The sequence below is a fragment of the Dicentrarchus labrax genome, unplaced genomic scaffold, assembly GCF_905237075.1.
Source record: "Dicentrarchus labrax unplaced genomic scaffold, dlabrax2021, whole genome shotgun sequence".
Taxonomy (NCBI): Eukaryota; Metazoa; Chordata; class Actinopteri; family Moronidae; genus Dicentrarchus; species Dicentrarchus labrax.
In genome coordinates, this window is record NW_026136719.1 from 11,996,058 (window position 1) to 12,017,757 (window position 21,700).

The 21,700-nt window shown below is 39.5% G+C and overlaps 1 long non-coding RNA gene across 1 annotated transcript; it reads right to left on the reverse strand.

Moving 5' to 3' along the window:
- Positions 1–389: 389 nt before the first annotated feature.
- LOC127352219 (uncharacterized) lies at positions 390–17,432 on the reverse strand. Its single transcript, XR_007881061.1, has 3 exons — positions 17,118–17,432; positions 2,103–2,217; positions 390–1,260 (listed from the first exon to the last, which is right to left on the reverse strand). It is a non-coding gene; the product is annotated as an uncharacterized LOC127352219 (long non-coding RNA).
- Between the last annotated feature and the right edge of the window lie 4,268 nt (positions 17,433–21,700).

A 21,700-nucleotide genomic window follows, 5' to 3' on the forward strand; every position in this document is an offset into this window, starting at 1 on the left:
CAAATGTGAGTAATTGCTGGTTTCCTTAGTCTTCTGGTGGGAAATATCACACTTTTACTCTATTATATTAATATGATAGTTGTAGTTGTTACGTTTTAGATTAAGATTTTACAAAACGTGTCTGCTTATAAAATATGTAGCACAGATTAAACTACAAAACAGTAAAAAAAAGTAGCTATTAACACATTAATGTATTAATAACCCAGTAAAATAAGCAATAATTGTATAACACTCACAGACTACAAGTACTTTTACCTGTAATGGAGTATTTTTTATATTTCAGTATTCAGCAAAGGAGGACCTCTATAACAGTAAATTGAATAGCTTTGAGTGTTGAACTGTTGATTACTGAAACAAGACATTTGAGGATGTCTTGTTGGGCTCTGGCAAACAGTGATTGGCATTTTTTATTATTTTTCAGACATTATAGATCAAACAATTAATCAGTTAATCAAGAAATTATCAGCAGTAATCAATGATACAAATAATCATTAGTTGCAGCTCTATAACACAGTACAGTGGTGGAAAAGCATCACAATGACGTCTGCCCACCCCCGCTATATCTAAGTGTGCACCACACATAACAAGTAGCATTATAGCGTCTACAGGGGTCTCAAACTCGGATTGGCTTGGGGCCACTGCTGGTATGGTCATCTCAAAGGAGGCCCACTACCAAACAACAAATAAAGCCCCAAACCTGCTCTCTTCTTATCAAACCCTTGCATGCATTTGCAGGCCCCTTAGACATTTGCCTTTTTTTCATTGTATATGAAGAAATGAAAAGAAAAGAAAAAAATATTAAAAAATCTAGTAATCTTATATCATATTTTTGACATCATTTTGCTTGCCAGAGGGAGGATGGGGGCTGGAAATTGCACGTGGCTCCGCAGTTTGAGTTCCCTGCTCTACAGTAACTCTATTTCAACAACAGCAAAGAGTTGGTCTGCTCTTTACATTAGGCAGTTTCATCAAGGGGACCCCATTCATGTTGAGCTAACTGTGTCAACTGCCTTGTGTATGGGCTATAGGACCTCATCCTCCTTCTCCTCCTCCTCCCCTTCATCCCTAATCAGGCTCTTCTGTGGTCCTTTTATAATTAGCCACTTAACTATCCGGCAGAATGGAACTGTGGCTGTAAAGCATTTACAAGGGTACTCGACAGGACACGCCAGCACCTTTTGTTTAGCAATTAGTTTGTCTGCGAAAGGGACAAGACAAATAGGCTGGGAGAGCATCTGGTGGCCTTGTAGCTCTTACTGCCTGAGAGAGAGAGAGAGAGAGAGAGAGAGAGAGAGAGAGAGAGACACACACACATACGCACACACAGAGAGAGAGAGAGAGAGAGAGAGAGAGAGAGAGAGAGAGAGAGAGAGACAGAGAGAGCGAGAGGGAAAAAGAGGGGCAGAGAATGAGGAAGAAAGAGGTTCAGAGCCTATCAGCAACAATAAGGATCGTACCACAAGGATTTGCTACAAGGGCTGTAAAGTTTACAGTCTGAGGAAACTGATCTGGAAATGAATAAAGCAGCTCTGACAAATATGATGATAAGAGACTCAGAGAGGGCTGTGTAATAGGGACCTATTTTTTGCACACTACTGATTAAGAACTGGCTAAGTGTCTGTAGAGATTCCCATGTGCACAATGCAGCACAGGCAGAGTTTAGTATGCGTCCCAGTAGGGTTTCCTTTAGTACCCAGTCATTTACATTGTATTTATCTGAAGATAGAAGGAACGCAAGGCAGCGTGACAACCGCTCCATTGATCCCTTTGGCCTGATTAGCTCACCAGTGTACCGTCAAAGCAAACTAATCAGATACATTGATCATGGAATACTTTTTAACGCTTCTCCAGGCAATAGTATGATTTTCCTCAAGTCGAATTACTAGTTTGTTATCTGTTGAGATGTGATGCCAGACATTTGGGATTTTAACATTTCCTATGAGATGCCAGTGAAAGTCAATAGCTCAATTTCAAACTCAATAACTGTTTAGCAGAAATACAGTGATGACAATAAAATGCCATTTAATTTACTGAAGTGTTGTCATAATTTCTGTAAACCTAGTTTTGTCAGACTCATATTCATAATAATAGGTGGTACTCACTTCTGTTATGTTGGCTTCATTACACTATGTGCTACTTTCACTTTTGTCCAGAAGAGGTTGCTGTGTTCCCTGCATACAACAGGAGGTGGATGGTCGTTTCAGATCCCAAGCACTTCTTTATGAGACAGAAAGGGAATGACAAGGAAACACTTGGTGTAAAATCACAGGAATTGAAGATCCATTAAAATTAGCTTCTCTACTCATTGTGCTCCTTAAACAGAATAAATTACACACAGTGAAAATGAAAAGCAAATGAAAGCAAATTCCAAACTGAAATGGGTTGTAATATATTTATAATTGCTGGCTATTTGTTGCCTGGACAGCAAATTTCCTCCCCAAAAAGGATCCAAATGAGAACAATCTCTTTGTTGATTGCTGTCAGCTTGCAACCCCTCAACAATGAACACACACTAATTGATTATTGATGTAATTTTCATCATTGACAGTAGGGGGCAGGATCCATACATTGATGAGACTTCCATTATGTGCAGGCCAAGTAATTGTACTGCAATGCCTATTAACACACAGTTAACACAATTACACAGCTTTGGAGAATAATGTTTTGCCTGTTGTCACACGTTTATTTGCCTGGACTGTCTATTTAGTTTCAAAGAACTGCTCTGACTGTATGGTACATTACTTTTGAAAGGGATTTAAAACAAAAAGAGCTCAGCTTACATATTTCGAGTTAAATATTCCTTATCCCATTTACACCAATATCTAAACAAGCTCCACAACAGAGCCTGAACAGCTGTGAGAGATACAAGTCTCTCTCTGATACCTGTGTTCCCGTGATGCTGGTGATCAAAAGCTGTAATAGCATAACATCCCTTCCTGTCTGTCACACCCTCAGGCTAAACATCAGCAGAGCGCCTTGCAGCTGGCAAATGTTCTCATGACAAAGTTAAAATGTCTCGATTCATATCTGACTACTACTGCTTTTTTTCCTCACTTATCCATGTCTCTGCTCTAGCTGCTTATACATGTGATTTCTGCTGGATTCATCCACCTCGCTAGTGTTACTGTATCAGCAGGGAAAGGATTCAAGCAAGATCTGACTCTAACTGAAGAACACATGCCTGGTTGTTTGATGAGTGGGCTCTGTACTTGTAATGCTTTGATGACTGTTTCTGTCCAGACTCAAAGGGATTTGTGTCTGTAAAATCATGTTGTCAAAAAGATATTTGAATGTAACAATACAAGAGCAGAAGGATTTTAATACAGTAGAATATTTTGTCATTGCAATATGTGACCAACAACTGATGATTGGCAGCAATAAGGTGAAACCAGTGCCTCTGTGACCAGTGGTCCTCCAGGCTTTTGACTTGTGTCCCCTTAAAACAAAAGCAATATTTACGGTTCACCCCTGTGTATTAATCAATGATTTTTTTAAAAACAAATGGATACATCTATATAGCAATTCACAAGAAAATAGCAATTATTTTTGAAAAGTTATAATAATAAAGATAATATCATGTAACAGAATATGTTTTTGATTCTGTGCTATCACATTAATCATCTCAGGACTCCTTCAATTTGTTCTTCAACCCCTGTGGAGGGTCATGACCCACACATTGGGTACCACCACCCTTGCCATGTCCACTCATGCCAGGAACTGAAAGTCCCATCAGCAGTGTTTCTCCTTCTCGACAATTAATGTCTCATCCATCTATCAACTTTTAACCAGGCCTCATGCATGATGGCGTTTGACTTAAAAGCCTGGGTAGTCAGACCTAATTAGCCAACGCCTAATCAGACAAAGTTCCAGCACAAGGACACAAAGTGGATTGTAGGGAGCAGTAAAGGCCTTCTCTGTGGTTGACTCAGCATGGGAACACAAAGACTTTACAGCTGTCAAAACGCTGAACAATATCAAAATAATTTCATGAATAAGACCTAAATGTAAATACATACAGTATGAAGGACCAAACTTCCTCTTATTCTTCAAACAATCTCCTCTCTCTCTAAATGTATTTGTTCCTCTTGTATCTCTTGTTTTCACATCTGTTCAATAGCCCCCCTGTTAATCATTTCTGTAGTGTTGCCTTTTAACTGGACCTCTGAGACCCAAACCCTGGTGTACCTGTTTGGAGTTTGATTAACACTGCATTTTAGCACACACTATTCAAACCCAGTGGAGGGAGCTTAAAATGGTTGTGCGCTGAAGCTAATGTAGCCTGTGGTACAGGACAGATGGAGAAGTGATAAATGGGGAAGAGGGATGGTTGTGAGTCAATTCTTGTTGGCTTCATTGTGTAAGAAATGGTCTGACATGGAGATGCTGAGTTTTAGAGGGGTTTCTGAAGTGGTGTTTTTCAGGGTAGTGTAATCTAAGAGGAGAGGAGAGCACTTCAGAGGACGGGAGGGGAGAGGACAGGCGACCAGATAGGAAAGGACAGGACAGGAGGAGGCAGAACAGCAGTACAAGAGCCATGTCTCCTCACTCTGTCAGTCCCTGCGCACTTAAATATTGAAAAGCTTTTGTTTTGCCTAGTTAAACATGCACTGATGTGACACAAACTGTGAACAATGCCATTTCACACACACGGGAATCCTCTCTTTATATAATTCATGATTGAGTTACGACGGCAGCCATGGCCCACAGTTTGTTCTCAACATAATACAGCTGGTACATACATACTTAAAAAAAACCTCAGTAAACATTATAATAGTGTAAAACTGAATGTGTGTTTTACTTGTCAATTCAAACCGTATTTTCAGCAACAAATGAGCAAAATGACATATTTTACTGGGCCGAGGTTGTCCTTCAGTCAGGCAGGTGAAAGCTGATTTTTCTGTTCTCTGTAACATCATACGCGTAAATACGAAAATTGTATAAATTGGAAAAGTTGAAAAAGGTGACTTTAAAGCCCAGTATAACTTTTTTTCCCCCAACAGTGGCACATTTTCTTGCTGAAAAGGGACAGCACTGTGGTAATATGAAACTCAGTTAGATGCAAGTACAGATGTTCTTTGAGCATATAGGTCAGTCTGCAGTTCTCATTGGACCAGCCGCAAGCCTCCCAAAGAAGTTAAAGAAAAATCTTGAAAGATTATCTGAGAAAAAGAGGCAGAAGTTTTAAGAAGTTATTAAAGAGGCTCCAAAGTGCAATTATCTATTGTTCGCTGACATCAGTCTCTCCGTTACAAGACTTTCTCGGCTACAACCCACTGAAGCTCTGTCTAGAAAACAGCACTGTTAAGAACAATTATTTTTACTTTGTTTATATTGACTGAAGTCATTGAAGTGGGTTACTACCTTGAGGCTTAAGGACGATTTAAATGCTTACTTTGCTAACTTCTTTTCATGAGATAAAGGGCAAAATGAAACATTTAAGGACAAATATACAGTATATTGGTTGGTGTAGATGTCAGGCTGATACATTAATGCCCAAGATATGTTTAAGGTAGTTTAGAAATTTTACATTTACATTTTACTGTAAAATGTCTCAGCAAATATATTTGTTGCAGGGTTTAAGATACAAACTGAAATTAAAAAGAAAATGTTGGTTTATGTTATGTATTTATATAAAAACATGAACACTGGCCATTATATTGTCTCAAATAACATCCATAATATCATATATAATTGATTTCGATTGATATTGGTAGTGAATAATCCAGTATTGGAAAAAAAATAAATAATAAAAAATAAACCTAATCTTCTTAAACTTCTTTTAAGAAGAATAGATGTATTTTAATAATTGAAACTATTCTAAAAAAGTGTTGAATGAAAATTATCTTATTTTCAACCTTGTCTTGATGACAGCACAGTTTCACATTTGTTATTTCTATATTATTCATGTTCTCAAACACACACCAAAGAAGAACATATGTGGATCCTCAGATTCAGTCCCAACAGTGACCATTACAAATGAATACAATGTGCACACAGTTCAAGGCCCAGCTCACCTGTGAAATAAATAATGTCACACCTCAAGTGAAGAAAGAGAGAATCCCACAATGACTGACTCAGGTCTTGGCCCAGGCTAAATCCAGTCTGTTGGCTACCTGAACCCTAAAGACATGGAGACAGGGATTCAGCAAATACAGAGTGATCATCCTGCAGTATAAATCACTATTCAGAAGGACCTACACACACACAAACACACACACACAATCTCACACCCAGAATGCCTGGTATGTCGTGAGCATGAATTATACATCTCTCTAGAGGATTTGGTCTTTTTGCTTTCCGCTTCTTACCCCCTTTTTTATTTTTGCATTATATTTTTCCTCTTTGTAGCAATCAACAACAATATGAAGATTAAACTAATACAAGAAAAGCAGTGTTTTTACCATCAAAACACTTATCAGTCAGCAGAAAAGGTTTTAAATGATCTGCATTGAAGACATATGAGCAGGAGTAACGGTGAATGTCTGATAAATGCAATTTAAGCCTGTCATGGATACCTCTATGCCCATATCTACGGTATCTTTTATTCTGTTTCTGCATGTGTAAATGTAAGCAAAACCTTTTTTTTTGTCAATAAAAAAAAGGAAACCATCTAAAGAACTCCCCTCCTAACACTGTCTTATGTGTTTCTCTAAAGAACCTATACATATGTGTAAAAGGTTCATGGTGAAATGCTCTAAGTCACTCATGATGAATAAATTATTTCATCATCACTATGGGGAACCTGATTTGTACTGACATTCAACGAACATGTTTCAGAAGATGTCGATGTATGGGTCAGCAAATTAAACTGAAGCAGTACACGTTTCATGTGGATGTGTTCACATGCGTGTGTCGGTGTCCGTGTGTGAGACTGCGACTGTCTCAGATAAAACAAACCGTACATACAACGGCCCAGGGACACTCCAACCATAATTGTGCAGGTGGCATTTTAGAAATACTCACACAACAGGGGTCAATTTCTCTTCAGGTCACTGAGAATGACATCATCAAACTACTATTAACTCTGCAAACAATCTGAGCCTTGCTGCGTCTGTATTGACAATGGATTCCTTCAAAACAAACAGCAGGCTCCGGGCTTTGCCCTCAATCTAAAACCATAACCTCAGAGTGAATAACAGAGAAATGTCCATCTAGGCAGGAAGGGCCGACACTGAGAAGAGGAGAACTAAAAATGACACGGCAAACAAATCTGAGCAACCATTTCCTCCTCACCTCCAGCCCTCCCTGTCCTTTCTAGTGGACATTCACTCTTGTTCTATACCTGTCTGGCATTATCTCTCTCTAACACACACAAGCATCATGCACAGAGCTGGTATGTGCCTACAATAGTCAGACAGACCATGCAGACAGACCATGAAGTGCTTTGATTCTTTTTCTCTCATTCAGACTTCCTGTATCTCATCTGATTAACCTGTTAACTGGACGTTTCAACACAGGGAACAAGTTTTGCACCATGCCTTGTGAATATGACCTATACAACGTGCCCTTGTTTTAAGATGTGAGCTCCACAGTGGTCCGGTGAGCCCATGAGGGCAAGGTGTGCATTGACATACAAACATGAGGAAAAGCGTCCACATGCAGTCCACTGTTTTCTGTAATAATAGCTAGCAGGCCTGACAATAAATAATTAATGTAGTCTATCCAATACAAAGTGGACGGCATGCAGACTGCACTCCACTGCTCTCCATCTCATTCTCTATCTCCCCTGATAGACACAAAGCACATTGTTTGGACTATTACTACATCTTCATAGTGATGTAATAATAATAATAATAATAATAATAATAATAATAATAATAATAATAATAATAATAAACTTGCTACACATTGCAGTAAAAATTAGGTTAAAACAGGCATTTTAAAGTATCACTAATAACCACGAAGATATCAGACTATCATGCTTCTTTTTTTGCAAATTAACTTATCAGGACAGTAAAATGTATTGTAAATTAATTTTATTTTAATACATATTTCATGAGGTAAAAAGTCACGTCATGATTAAAATATCTATTTTAAGAGAGACCTCTTAATCTGCTTTTTTGTGAAAAGTGTTTTTGTCAAGTAAGTAATATCCAAAAGCAGTACAGTTGTTTTGGATAAATACCAATTTTTTGGATCAGTATGGATGTATTTAAATATTTAAATATAAATATTATTGACAGGTCAACTTAGTACAGAAGAATATGTTCTGTGACATAACCTTTGTTGAGGCCAAAGTGTTAATGAAAAATGTACAAATTGATCTTAATGGGTGAACCAAACCTGAACGATTCATCGCCTCTGCTCGCCCTCTCATTGAGCACATGTTGTTTTTCTCTGCAGTTTTTACAAGAAACAATCTCATTTGGCACGATGGTGCAATAAAAGGCACAGAAGCATATCGGAGGTTATGGCAGGAGCAGTCACATGATCAATACCCTCCCGACCCTCCTCTCCTTGCCCCTTCCACCACTTTTCTTCCTTTCTCCCCTCACCACCTTTCCTCCCAATCAATTAACTTCCCCAAGTAAACAGATCTGTCCCCACGCTCACTGCTCCCCGCTGTAACAGGATATTCCTCCTCCTCGTCCCAGCCAAGTCAGAGAGAGAAACCAGATACCTGGCAGAACGTTACTGCTCCCTCTCTTCCAGTGTACGTTGAGGTAAGAAAGCTAAATAAAGACCAATGACATCATCTGCAGAATCTTCATCCTCACCCTCATCACTGACATCATGACCTCTGAATGGGTCACAGATCAAACATACAGCAATCTGTGTAAAAATCACATGATACTATTGTAACAAAATGATGATGTCAATATTCTTAATTCGTCAACTTTAATGAATTATTAAGGTACTAGTGCTTGGGTATTTCCATTTGATGCTAATCTATCCTTCTACTCCAATACTTTCCTTCACTACATTTGTCAGCTGTAGTTACTTTGCAGAATATTTAATACAAAAAAAGATCAAATTAGAGAATCTGATGCACTGTTTATAGATTAATCAATGGTATATATTAATGATATCAGAAGTAGTTAAAATAATCTCCTTGCAATACATCAGCAATAATAATCCAATGATATAACATGCATAACAGAAAAGCACAATAAGTAATTTTACTTTAAACTTTTATTATATTTTGCTGATAATTATTCTGCACTTTTAGATTGAAACCCCCTCGCTTCACCCTCCCCTTCCAAGTGAGAAAGAGAAACTACAAATTTTCAGGTTATTTTATACACTAATTAAAACATACCTATGGATATTATAGTCCATTTCTGCCAGTAAATCCTGAATGCAGGACTTTTTTACTGGTAACGGAGTATTTTTACACAGCTACTTTTCCTTAAGTAAATGATCTGAATACCCAGCTGCTCAACAGACATATTCATCATCACAGCACAGATTCACAGACCGGACTTCTACTCTTTTATTTAGACCTCCATCTGGAAGGCCAGTCTGTCCAGACAACGCTGCAAATGTGTCCTGTTTGTTTATTAATGAAACATGTCCTTACTCTGCTCTTAGAATTAGTTGAGACATGAGCAGATGCCAAATACATTCACACTAGATTTCTGAAATGCGTTGTTTTTTTTCTAAAATTGCAGAGTATGTAAAATGTTAAAAGTGAAGAGACTCTGCTAAAATTTCACAAAAATACACCACATTGTTTTGGAAGATACTCCAAATGAACCCACCTTCCCATTATCTTCCCACTCAATAAACTAGGTGACTACAACAGAAATTCCCATGAGTCCTTGAACATAAAATTGTTCATTCTTGCAACACCCCAGCCCCAGAGAGTGTAGATGCAGGCAGGACCAATCTATATCTCCTGTGACCCTCAGAAACATGTCGTTATGCTTGCTAATCAGATTTAGAGACAACAAGTGAAAGGATGGCCTCTCTGGGCCGTTTGCTTTCACAAATGGATCTGCTTAATATGGGAGATTAATAGACTACTATCTAATCTTCTCTGTGATTGAAGCTATGATCTGGTTACAGGGAAACATGATGGATGTTGAGGCGGTGGCACATGAGAGTCATGTTAACCCTTTCAAGGGAATGCAAGGTTTCTTTGCAAGTTATTGACTGTTAAAAGACAATGCAAAGCAGCAATCACAATAATGAGGATGTCTGCAGGGCTGTTGGATTATTAGCAGGAGTATGCAAAATGGCTTCTTTCAGCTCCCAGCTGTGTCAAATTAGAATCTGAATTAATTCTCAGAGGTTTTAAGAAAATAATTACGCTTCTCTTGAGTATTTTGTGTGTGCTGTTTGTCCCACTATGGTGCTCAATTGGCACCTTTTTTATAATTTGTCGTTCTTTTCAGAGGCAGAGCAATATAAGATCTAGTTTCATCAGAGAGTGTACTCTCATTCTTTTTGTCTATATAAGCCTTTCAGACATTCTGCTGCACTTTACCTAAATCATATCTGTAACAGCTATCACAAAATGCGCACTGGTTCAGAACAAAAACATCTTCTGAATTATATCCATCTGGGTTGTCCTTTTGCACCAAAGCTTCTCAAATATGCAATCAAGCTATTGCTACCTGCAAAAAACAGACTATAATCATACCAGACACTTAAGAGACAGTGAGATGAGGGTTTGTAATTATGTATACTGGATCTAAAGACCAATATTTTCTCTTGTTATAATTGAATTCTCGCTTTCAATTGTCTCAGATCTTTTGATGTTGAACAGGTTTGAAAAGTTAAAGATACCCTCCATCTGTATCATGCAGTTTTTATACATTTCAGTTTTTTGTTTTTTATTTGTGTATGATGAAGACATTATTATTGGGTGGGCTTTTTAATCCAATCTTCAGTCTCCTGTGTGTCAACTCAATGGACAGAGTCAAGGTCAGTACTGAACAGTGTCTGTACAAACTGTGACTGAGATGTCCTTTGAGAGAAAGACAACATCCACAAGTAGCTGGACTGATCAATACAAAGACAGAGAGAATATATTTATATGACCTGTTGAAACAAGAACAATGCCAGCTGTTGACTGGATATCGTACAGTACGCCCAGGTCTTCAAAACTTATAGTGGAGATGGCCAAAATAAATCTTAGGCCACGTTTCCAAGTTTATTAGTGAACGTTCAGGCTCTGGTTCACTTTAAGGAAAAAGGGAAAAGAAAAGGAAAAGGAGCAGCCAATGGCTCTCTCGCTGAGTTGCTCTTATTTCTGCAATATGTTCTGCCGATCTGGGGGGTGGGGTTGTAGCAATTGTAAGAGCCTGTGTAAATCACAGAGAAAAGCTGTCGTTCCCAATAGGGCCTTGTTAGTCGCTACAGAACCATAATGACTGATGCCTCACAGGCAAACTAATTATCAGGTACTTAACAGTCCGAACCTACAATACATCCGCCAAAGGGTGAGGAGGGATCTGAGGCACACAACCACATGACTACCTCCTTCATGTCTTCTTCCCGTTCTCTTTTACCTCAATGTCTATCTTGTTCTGTCCCTCTTTCTCTCTCTCTCTCTCTCTCTCTCTCTCTCTCTCTCTGTGCTCTTTTCTCCATATCTCTTTCCTCCGTATCTGCTCTTCTGTTTCACTCCCCTTTCTCACTGTTCTCTCAGGGAACCAGCTGGGAAACTGGCCTTGGGATACAAGCTCGCAGCATACAACCATATGCTAGATATTTTCATGGAAGGTGTGTGTGTGTGTGTGTGTGTGTGTGTGTGTGTGTGTAAAAAAAACAGAGGGAGGGGTCTGACTTCTTGTTGAAATGTACTTCAGTGTAATAGCTAAGTAGGACATTTATCTGGCAGTGGTTTGTCTTTCCCTGTTGTGCTGGTGCGTGAGTTCCTGAGTTCCCTCTGTATCCCACAGCTAAATGCCTTCAACATAGAGAATTTCTGTTGCTTTCAAAGACACACGCTTACACGGTCACACGCTCACACACACACACAGACACACACACACACACACACACACACACACACACACACACACACACACACACACACACACACACACACACACACACACACACACACTGCACACTGCACACTGTACAGGCAGACTGCTGAGAGGGAGCTGCTAGAGACACTGACACAGCTTGCTCATTAGACAGTTTCTTCTTGGATTGAGGCCAAATATCTGCAGGTCATAAACTCACTGATGTAACAGGCAATGTAACTCACTGATCTAGGGAAGTGTTCAGAAGCTACACATCTCTTTTTAGGACTGCCTTTTATCATCATTTACTACACTCATGCCGCATTTTGTCCATGAATATGAAGAAACACAGCATACAGTAAAGGTGTAAAGCTGCCACGGTGAAGGGGTCATCATCACAAAGGCGACCTTTACTTCACAATGGGCAGGCCTCCCATTACACTGCCTGCCAGTCCCAATAACTGCTTTTAAAACTAACTCAGATACTTTGGGTTTCCTTCTTTTTTTCCTTAATTTTAAATGTCTGACTCCCCTGTACTGCTGGAAGGTGTAAACAGATATGTCCCTCTTCCTATACACATGGTGTCGCCAGTTTCACACTTTTACCTGCCAGTGAATTAAGTGGAGTTAAGAGCTTTGGCTATACCCCAGATTCCACCCGCTCCATGTGGTAATGCCAGGAGTTGGTAATGCAGCTGCAAGGACATAATCCCTCACTGGCTTCCTACCAGTAAAAACCGCGGGAGTTTGAAGCTCAATCTATGCTGTGGTGTAGTCCTCAATTGCTAAGCTACGTATTTAAACTTTTGTAAAGCTGCAGCTTTTTAGAGGAATTGTTTAACATTTTGGGAAATAGGCTTACTTGCTCTCTTGCCAAGAGATACATCCTGTAGCCCCCATTTCAGTCCCCTCCACCCCATTCACATGCACACATTTTTACCCCCTCAGGGTAAGAGTAAAGGGGCAGGCTCCATCTCTCATTAACCTACTGGTTGAATAAATCAAAGTGCACAGGGCAGAGAGCAGAATCTCAGCCTCGGCCATTCAGATAAGAAGAACACCCTACACCAGCTCATAGCCTACAGCTCAGTGATATATGGATCTGCAGAGGCTAATAGCAAAGTATTGACAGGGAAATGGTGTGCTTATCCTGCTCCTGCATGCTGGGGAGAGGTCCCCTAAGCAGATGGGACACACTTTAGGGAGAGGGAAAGAAGAGGAGGGGGGTGAAAGGATGAGGTAGAACTGTACTGGGACAAATTAGAGTCTTTATTGCTTTATTTCAGCTAATTTGTCTCTGAGTTTAAGTCTACAAACAGACAACAATAGGTCTCAGTTTACTCTGCATTTAAACAACTGTATTTCTGTCCATATTGTCGCAAACTTTTAACTAGCTCTGACTCTGCAGGCAGCCTTATATCTACTTTACTTTAGTTTAAGTAAAACTCTTTGATGGTCTTAGATATGTTTTCGTAAATATGTCTTACATTTTATTCAGAAATTCTGTGAGAGTTGTAGAGACCTTTAAAAGTGTAGATTCATTAATATATTATTTTAAAGAAAGCATCCTGGTCAATATTGAGTGGTTTTACAGGAAAATATCCTCAACATTTGAGTAAACCATCATATTAATTGTGTAAATGCATCAAATCCGTCATCTCTCCTAATTTTCTACCCATTTTCCATGCCTGCACACAGAGCTACAAAAAAAACTAAATGCATGGGCTATAGCAAGCAATACTCCTCTCTGACAAGAAGCAATAGATCAAGATGTAGGCCACCCTCCCATTGGTGGAGTCTTTAATGCTGGAGTCAGTAGGTTATCGCTGTGGGGCCTGCACCTTGTTCTAAGTGTCAGCTTTATCAAGCACTACCAATTCTTCCTCTGATGTGGCTGTGGATGCAGGAGATGGGCCCTAATGGCAACACTTCATCAACCTCAGAAAAGATGTACAGAGAAACTGCAACCTCTGATGTCAGATAAAGATGTTGATACTGTTTGGTTACTGGACCACCAGGGATAATTTGGTCAAAGCCTTACAGTGTAGCATTGCTGTAGTAGTTAGGAGCTTGCCACTGCCAGCTGACATTCTTAGGGACTGATTCAACAATGCTGAGCCTGTTTGATGTACACATACAGGATTTACTGTATGATTTGAGAGTGCTGCTGTAATTCAAACAAGGACCCACTGTGTTCTAGATGATGTAGGAATCCAACAGCAGTATTATGGAGGAGGCAAGCGAATAAAACTGGTTTAGTGTGTCATCTGGAGACATGACAATACCACTGTACAGCCACCAGGGGACAGACAGTCTAACCCATGATTGAATGAATGAATGAATGAATGAATGAATGAATGAATGAAGACGAATGTGAGTTAGATACTGACTGAGCCTCATTCCATAAAATCAGTCAAATATGTTACACCAAGTCAGTGACTGTCAAATAAACATGAGGAGAAACGTCTGCCTGCATACTTGCAAGTGCCGGTACTTTTCATATTTTGTTCACAAAAAAATGTACAGTTACTTACTATGAAATCTTATTTACACTCTGAATCAGCATTTCTGTGGTGGTTATATTCATGAGAGGATCCAAAAAACATTCACACAAAAACTTATGTTAGAGTCCACTCTGAAATATAATGAGCATGCATCTGCATCAATGAGCACCAAGGGTAAAGACAATGCACCATCCTACCCTGCCAAATGCCTTTGTTCCTCTAAAGGACACCACATATGACCATCTTTACATCTGGACGCCAAGCACTGTACCGGGGCCTGTCTATGACCATGATTACCCACTTGACATCTTTATAGCTCCATGGCAGACATCCTCTTCGGCAGAGCTAGAGAGAGAAATACAGAATGCCAAAGTGGCCCCACAGTGCTGGTGTGGGACATCAGAGTTTTGTGTTGAAATAATTAGCCTGTTTAGAATGCCATCTGGGCTCTGGTTGCTGGCGTGTGGCATGAGCCAGGTGCTTCATGGGTAATACCACAGAGAGACATATAGCAGATGCTCATGGGTAGAGCTGGCCACCTTGGCACAGATCTGGAATCAGCTTACCTCTATACAAATCTGATGTAAAACCACAGGAGGAAATACAGACTGATTTGAGGACAGTTTCCTAAAGCATGCCCATTTAAAGGGTTTTAAGCAATTAGTCAATACAAGTACAGTGAAGTCTGCATGAAGCTAAAAGTAAACTTTGCGATTATGTTGAGAATAACTTGACTTTACTATCTAACCCAGCAAAAATCTATGGAACTTGCATTCTGCTCAGGACTGAATCTGCGATAACCCCACTCCATTCGACATAAAACACAAGCACAACAAACACAACAAATAATCACCTCTTATCTATGAAAAGCAGGTGCCACTTAACGAGTGCCCAGCCCCTACGCAGCTTAAAATCTGAAGAGGTCTAAACATTTTTTTGAGCAGTACAGTAGGCCAGTAACTTGATAAGGCCCCTGGATTTACTCGATGAGGTAGAAAGTTCCTGAGCAAGCAGCAGGCATGTGGTTGTTGTTCCCAGAGGGCTGGGAAACCGTATCTGCCCTGGAGGAGCATCCTCTTTGGTAAGCACTTCTTATCCAGGCCATCACTGCAGGCCGATAGCGGCAGGGTAATATCCAGTAACTGCAGCTTTATGTGCGATCCAATACTTGGATCAATCCCTAGGACAGGAGGATTGCCATTAACCCCTGAGATCTCTCTCTCCTTCCCTCTTGTTTTCTCTGTCTTCTAGTCATTCTTTCCATCTTTTGATACTGCAGCGGAAATCATAAAATCATTTTCAAGAGAGAAAAATTGCTCTATACATTACTTTGCAGCAGGAGGGCAGAGCACCACACTGCTTTGAAATTCACACAAAACTGCCAAAAGCCACCTTCAATAAAGGTAATACATCAGAATTTCTGTTGTTTTGTATTTCATCATAAATTGTTAATCATTTAGACCTACTTAAAAATAACATGAAGCTTGGTGAAGTGAAAAGAAAACTGTATGTATGAGTGTGGATATAGTACAGTATGACCATGTGCAGGTGTGTGTACGTTCTGTTTGTATTGTGAGGTGAAACAATGCATGGGTTTTATTTCTGTATCTACAGTATGATTAAGTGTATGTGTGTGTGTGTGTGTGTGTGTGTGTGTGTGTGTGTGTGTGTGTGTGTGTGTGTGCGCAGAGGCATGCGTTTGAGTGTGTGTACGTGTTGAGAAAGCTAGAAAGACAGTTATGAAGAGCAATGGCGTGAATAGGAAAGAGAGAGACAGTGGGTTTGAGACTTTGTTTGAAACTCCCAATACTTTGGGGAGTATTGCCCCATATATTGTCCCATGTGACTGAGCAGAAGAAAGATAGACTGAACCAAAGATATGTAGCTCTTGCAGAGCATTTCTCTTGCTCTCTCACTGAATATAAATGGATAAATAGCACTGAAATTAGTTTAACGTGCACTGCTACTCTCATATAAAAATGATGTTACATGCTACAAAATGGCCGTTAAACATACTGTTCAGGGGTGACACGTTCAGCAGAGATTCATCAAACAAAAGCACAAACATCTCAATATGATATGAATAAAGATCACCGCAAGATGCATGGCACTTTTTTTTATATTATTTAAAAGGTATGTAAATGTCAAATGATAAATAAAGACTTTGGGTAAATGGCTGACATAGATTTTTGTTCTTATCACTCCAAAATTATTCAGACTGATAAAAGAAAGACTCAAACTTGTGTGACACAGGTGGGATGAATCCACTGCCATTAATTCCACAACAGAAATAGTCAGTTAATAAATGATTTAACTGGAGAATCAGCTTATCATAACCAGTGGAAAAACTAAATTAAATTTGATCAAACAAATGGATTATATCAGAAAAGGATATTCTCCTTTATTCTAATCAGAATATTGTATGGGGTAGTTTGACAAGAGTTTGATTGAGTTTCTCTTAATAAGCCATATTAAGCATATGTAATTTATTTCACACTGGCACAACCTAATCAGATTTTTTTTTTGGCTCTGTGGCTAAAAATATTTTCTATGTAGTGAATGAAAAGTAGAGATTTTTCTTGCAGTTAAAAGAGGCAAAAAACATTTAAATTTACCAAGACAATTGCAACTGATAAATATTTCACAACAGGCAAGCAATTTAAGCCTAATTAGAAGTCTGAGAATGTTCACTTACCTCCAGTGTTTCTTTTTTTTTGGAGGGTCAAGACCCCAGAACTTGAACGCAGGTGTATAACAGGAAGGTTGAGCACATCCTCTCTCTTTTCCACGCAAACGTCAGAGGCCACGAGGCAGCTTGCTGTGCTTAACTACATCACAGTAACAAGCAAGGGTGCAAGAGAGAGCCGTCCGGGCGAGCTGGCAGCCAGTCTGTCGGAGAGGTTGGTCAATCAGCCCCGGCAGCAGAGACAAGGGGACAGGCACACAGGGAGAAGGGCTGAGCCGGAGTGGGCTCTGCTGGAAGGCTTTTTCGCCTCTCCTTCCCTGAATGAAAGCAATCCCTAAGAGTGAATGGGTAATGAGAGACCGGCTCCTGAGATTTTAGCTTTCTTAATCATGTTCATAATTAATTCAAGAACATTGATAATTTCATTACATTCTTTTTGTCTTATCAATAAATGATGTGCCTGCACTTTTGGTCTTGTGTATACGGGAGAGAGGGAGGAAGAGAGGGAGAGAGAGGGACAAGAGAAGTAATACTGCACTAAAAGCACAGGAGATGGAAAATGATACAAACAGGGAAGTGGTAATTATAATCTTTGACCAAGCCACTGGCTGCACAATATGAAGTCAAGTGGCTACAAATAATTAATAAGGCCTCCTGGTATGTATGTGTGTGTGTGTGGTAGGGGTGAGGAGTAGGGGGGAGGTTGACAAATGTCGTTGTTAAACAATATTTTGCCAGCCCTCTTTTAGTAGTTGTTTTTATAAAAAAAAGAAAAAAACACGATACAACTACTAAACATCATTGTGTTTTCAGCAACATGATGTTATACACACGGCTGCTGTTGCTGATACAATCACCTTTAATCCTCACCTTTAAACAGAGGGTGTGGAGGATGCCCGTCTTATAATGCCCTTCAGATCCAATAAGGGTTCAGGTTTCAGGAACATTAGTGCACTGAAGCAGATTTTAAAAGACCACTCTCCTTCCTCCCCTTTCTCCTCTTCACGTGCCCTCTGTCAGATCAAGAAAAGAAAAAGACAAGAACCATTTTCTGTCTTGTGGCATATATAGTTTCCAGCTATTTGGCAGCAGGAATAATGAGATAATATGCATTTTTAATAGTTCATCTTCAGAATATTCAATAACCCTTCACCTCTACGCACGCTGTTATAGATTCTGTGCTTTATCAATCGAACTTTCTGTTCAAAACTGAGCTGAAAATAGAATGAGAAGGAGGGCACAGGGAGGGGAAAAAGGATGTAATGGATATCTCTGTTTCCTAAAAATACTGTGAGAATGATGGAGTCTGAGGAAGGCTCTGAATCACAGCTCCAAACTGCTCCAAAACCAGACAAGTAGATGAATGGCTTTGAGCAGTCTAATCTGACACTGAGTGATTGACTGCTCTGTCAAAGGTCTAATCTGCTACCAGAATAGTGGAGTAGGCTGTTTATTCTGATCAGACTTCCTTGATATATAATCATTAATCTATTGCAAAACGGGTATTTAAAGCAGTATTGAGACATGTGTTGTGGGAGTTTCTCACTGAGCATTACAGCGTTTTAGCAATTACCATAAAGACTTCATCTTTCTCCTGGATTTCACATGTTTAAAAATAATTGGTTGGAGAAGTTTTGCATGAAATGAGGGTAATTTGACCATAAGAGCAGTGCAGTTGCGCTATTGCAAGGCTATTTGATTTTGGTCACTTTGTAATGGATTTCCAGCTTGTGACACACTACAATATAGATTGGTAAAGCTATATGAGGCATTAGAGATTCAAGTACTTTATGTCCTATTTATTCCTTATGTGCCACAGGCCGCCTGTCTTGAGATATGACCAGCTCAACACAAGAAACCTTTAATAAAATAAAAAAGTAAAGAGGTGAAAATAGAGATTTACAGCTGGCCATTTTGACAGTGGACTTGATATAAGGTGTTCATAACAAGTTTTGCATTTTATTCCTGGTCCCCTCACGCACATTTTAATCATATTTTATGTGATCTATGTATGCAGCACTCATCCTCTCTCTGTCACCCAACCTCTCCAATGTGTCCCTCTTAAACAGATTGCTACAATACTTGTAATGATGGTCTTCCCAGCTGTGCTGCAGGAGAGGGGAAGGGAGCAGCAGGCTATAGTATTACCATAATACCCGCTCCCTCCCTCCACTGTCCCAAGGGCCCATGTGGGGCTGCATGGGGATGTGGGGTAACTCTGCTGTGGAGGGGACTCAACTGGCTGCCGGTCCTGCAGGCTGTGTGGATGTGTGTGTGACTGTGACAGGGCTGAACCTGCCTGTGGGCGATGTAATAAAAGCGCCACACACTGCTGGTAGTGATGGTGGCACTGCTGCTGTAGCTGCAGAGGAGGGGATAAATATAAACCAGGCCCGCATCAAGGAGACGGCCCTCCAGTCACAGCCTGACTTACATCCTAATAATTAGGCCCCTTTCCAATAAAACAAGGATTTGTAGCTATGCATCTATTTTACTTGTGTTTGCTACTGCAGTGGGAGGGATGCATGATCTGCTGCAGTCTCTGGATGAAGCTGAGGCTTTGAGCGGGTTTAATTTCAGCAGTGTTGGAAAGTGATCAGCAACATTTGCCCAATTTACTTCTTGATGTTCAAACTGGAGAGGAAATCTCTCTTGTCAGCATTTTATGGAATTTACATTTTTATATTTAATTATTTTCTTTTCAAATATTACATAATTTCTCCATGAAAGCTGTTATGATAACATTTGAATTACTTATGTTTTATGCACTCATTTGAGAATTATACATTCTGCCATTTTCTTGAATTTGCACACAACCTCACACACTGTCTCTGATAGCGGCTAATCAATAGATGAGGCCTGCAGTTTGCCGTTGCATGTTATCTTAAACCTCCTAATGTGCAATGGCTAATCTTTTTACTCTTATACTCTCTCCCCCACATGATCTCTTTCTCAGTGTTTTGCTCTCTCTCTTTTGTCTCGTTTCAAATACACTATTGGATATTCATTATTTATGCATTATCTTAGAAAATTGGTAAATATTTGACACTTTGTTTCAAACATCACTTTCTTTAAACTAGACTACCTACTAGTAATATGCTGTAATTCTAATAATATAGGAACTTCTTAGGCATGATAATAAAAAGTGACTTACATACTAGTTACTTTAATAACAACAGTGAATTTCTTCTCTTATATTTACATATACTTTGAATACACTTATTTGCATTATCGTTCCCTTAAAAGCAATATATCACACAGATTTCCCACATTTTGTCCCACCTCTGGCTACCTATCACATTGATGGGTAAGAATGTAAAAAAAAAGCACATTGGGGAAGACAGAGAAAAGTAGAGATAGGGCGACGGAGACAGAGAGAGAGAGGCGAGCTGGGTGGGCTGGCAGTCAAGGCAGGGGGTATCAGGCTAATTAAGGCAAGCATTTGTCAGAGATTAAGCCTTAAACAGAAAAGGTCATCTGAGCACCAGAGCGCACTGTTTCGCTGCTGTGCTCTTAGGGCAGTTTAAACCTTTCCAAGCTAAATGGTAAAGATGCTATTTGCCAGAGATGGGGGAGGGGATCCAGATCCCGACCAGTGGTAAGAGTGACACTCGGGTCATTGGTTCTTCACTGTCCATTACACATGCTGGTCAAACCTGGCGATCTGTGTCATTTAGGGATGAAAAATAAGTGCTCAAACAAGATCAATAGATGCAGCCGTCTGTACCAGCTGTGATTAATTGACTGTCACCAATTAATGACTGGCCTGTTGCAAAGCAAAGCAATCTTAGCGGGACTGTGGGACTTGTCGGAAAATGGGTATTTCTTTCATTTCAGTCTGTTATTGGTTATTCTAGAGTTAGTTTCCCAGTAAGAAATTCATGAACCACTTCAGTTACAATGTGGAGGTTTACTATGGCACACTAAGGTCTTTCTGACAGCATCTTGCATGTCAGGTGCTCTTTGAAGTCATTTGTAATGTTGAGATAATATGGGCTTGAATGAAAGCGCATACTGCAAACAAATCCACACAGTTTTTTTTAGTTCAACTGGAAACCGTTACTCAAAATATTTCCTGGTTTGTATATACCTTGTGTATAAGTCTGTATACATTTAAATAAACTCTCATTATACCGTATAATAAAAAATAAAATTAAACAATGTTATGAAAATCGATATTACATTTAGCTCAACCTATTAAACGTAGTCATTTTATTCCAAATGTTCTCATAAAACCAGTGATGCGATGAAAAATGAGTGAGAATAAGTGGTGGTCTGTGATCCATTTAATATTCTGTTGAAAACAACCAAACAAGTCCTGGTGATGTTTTTAAACTGAGATCAGTGTACAAGCTTTTCAGTCAATTCTAATCACATTAGACCCTGAGAAGATGTCCTGGTTTGAGATACAATGAAGCGCAGGACATGTTGGTTTAGATATGAGTAATGGCTCTGGAGGGCTAAACTGTGGTGGATGTAATTTGAAATATTTGTAGTGGAAATTATGCTAATATTAAAACAATCTGTATCGTTATAAATTAGATCATTTACCTGAGATGAAAGCTTACAAAATGTTACATTGCAATCTTCAT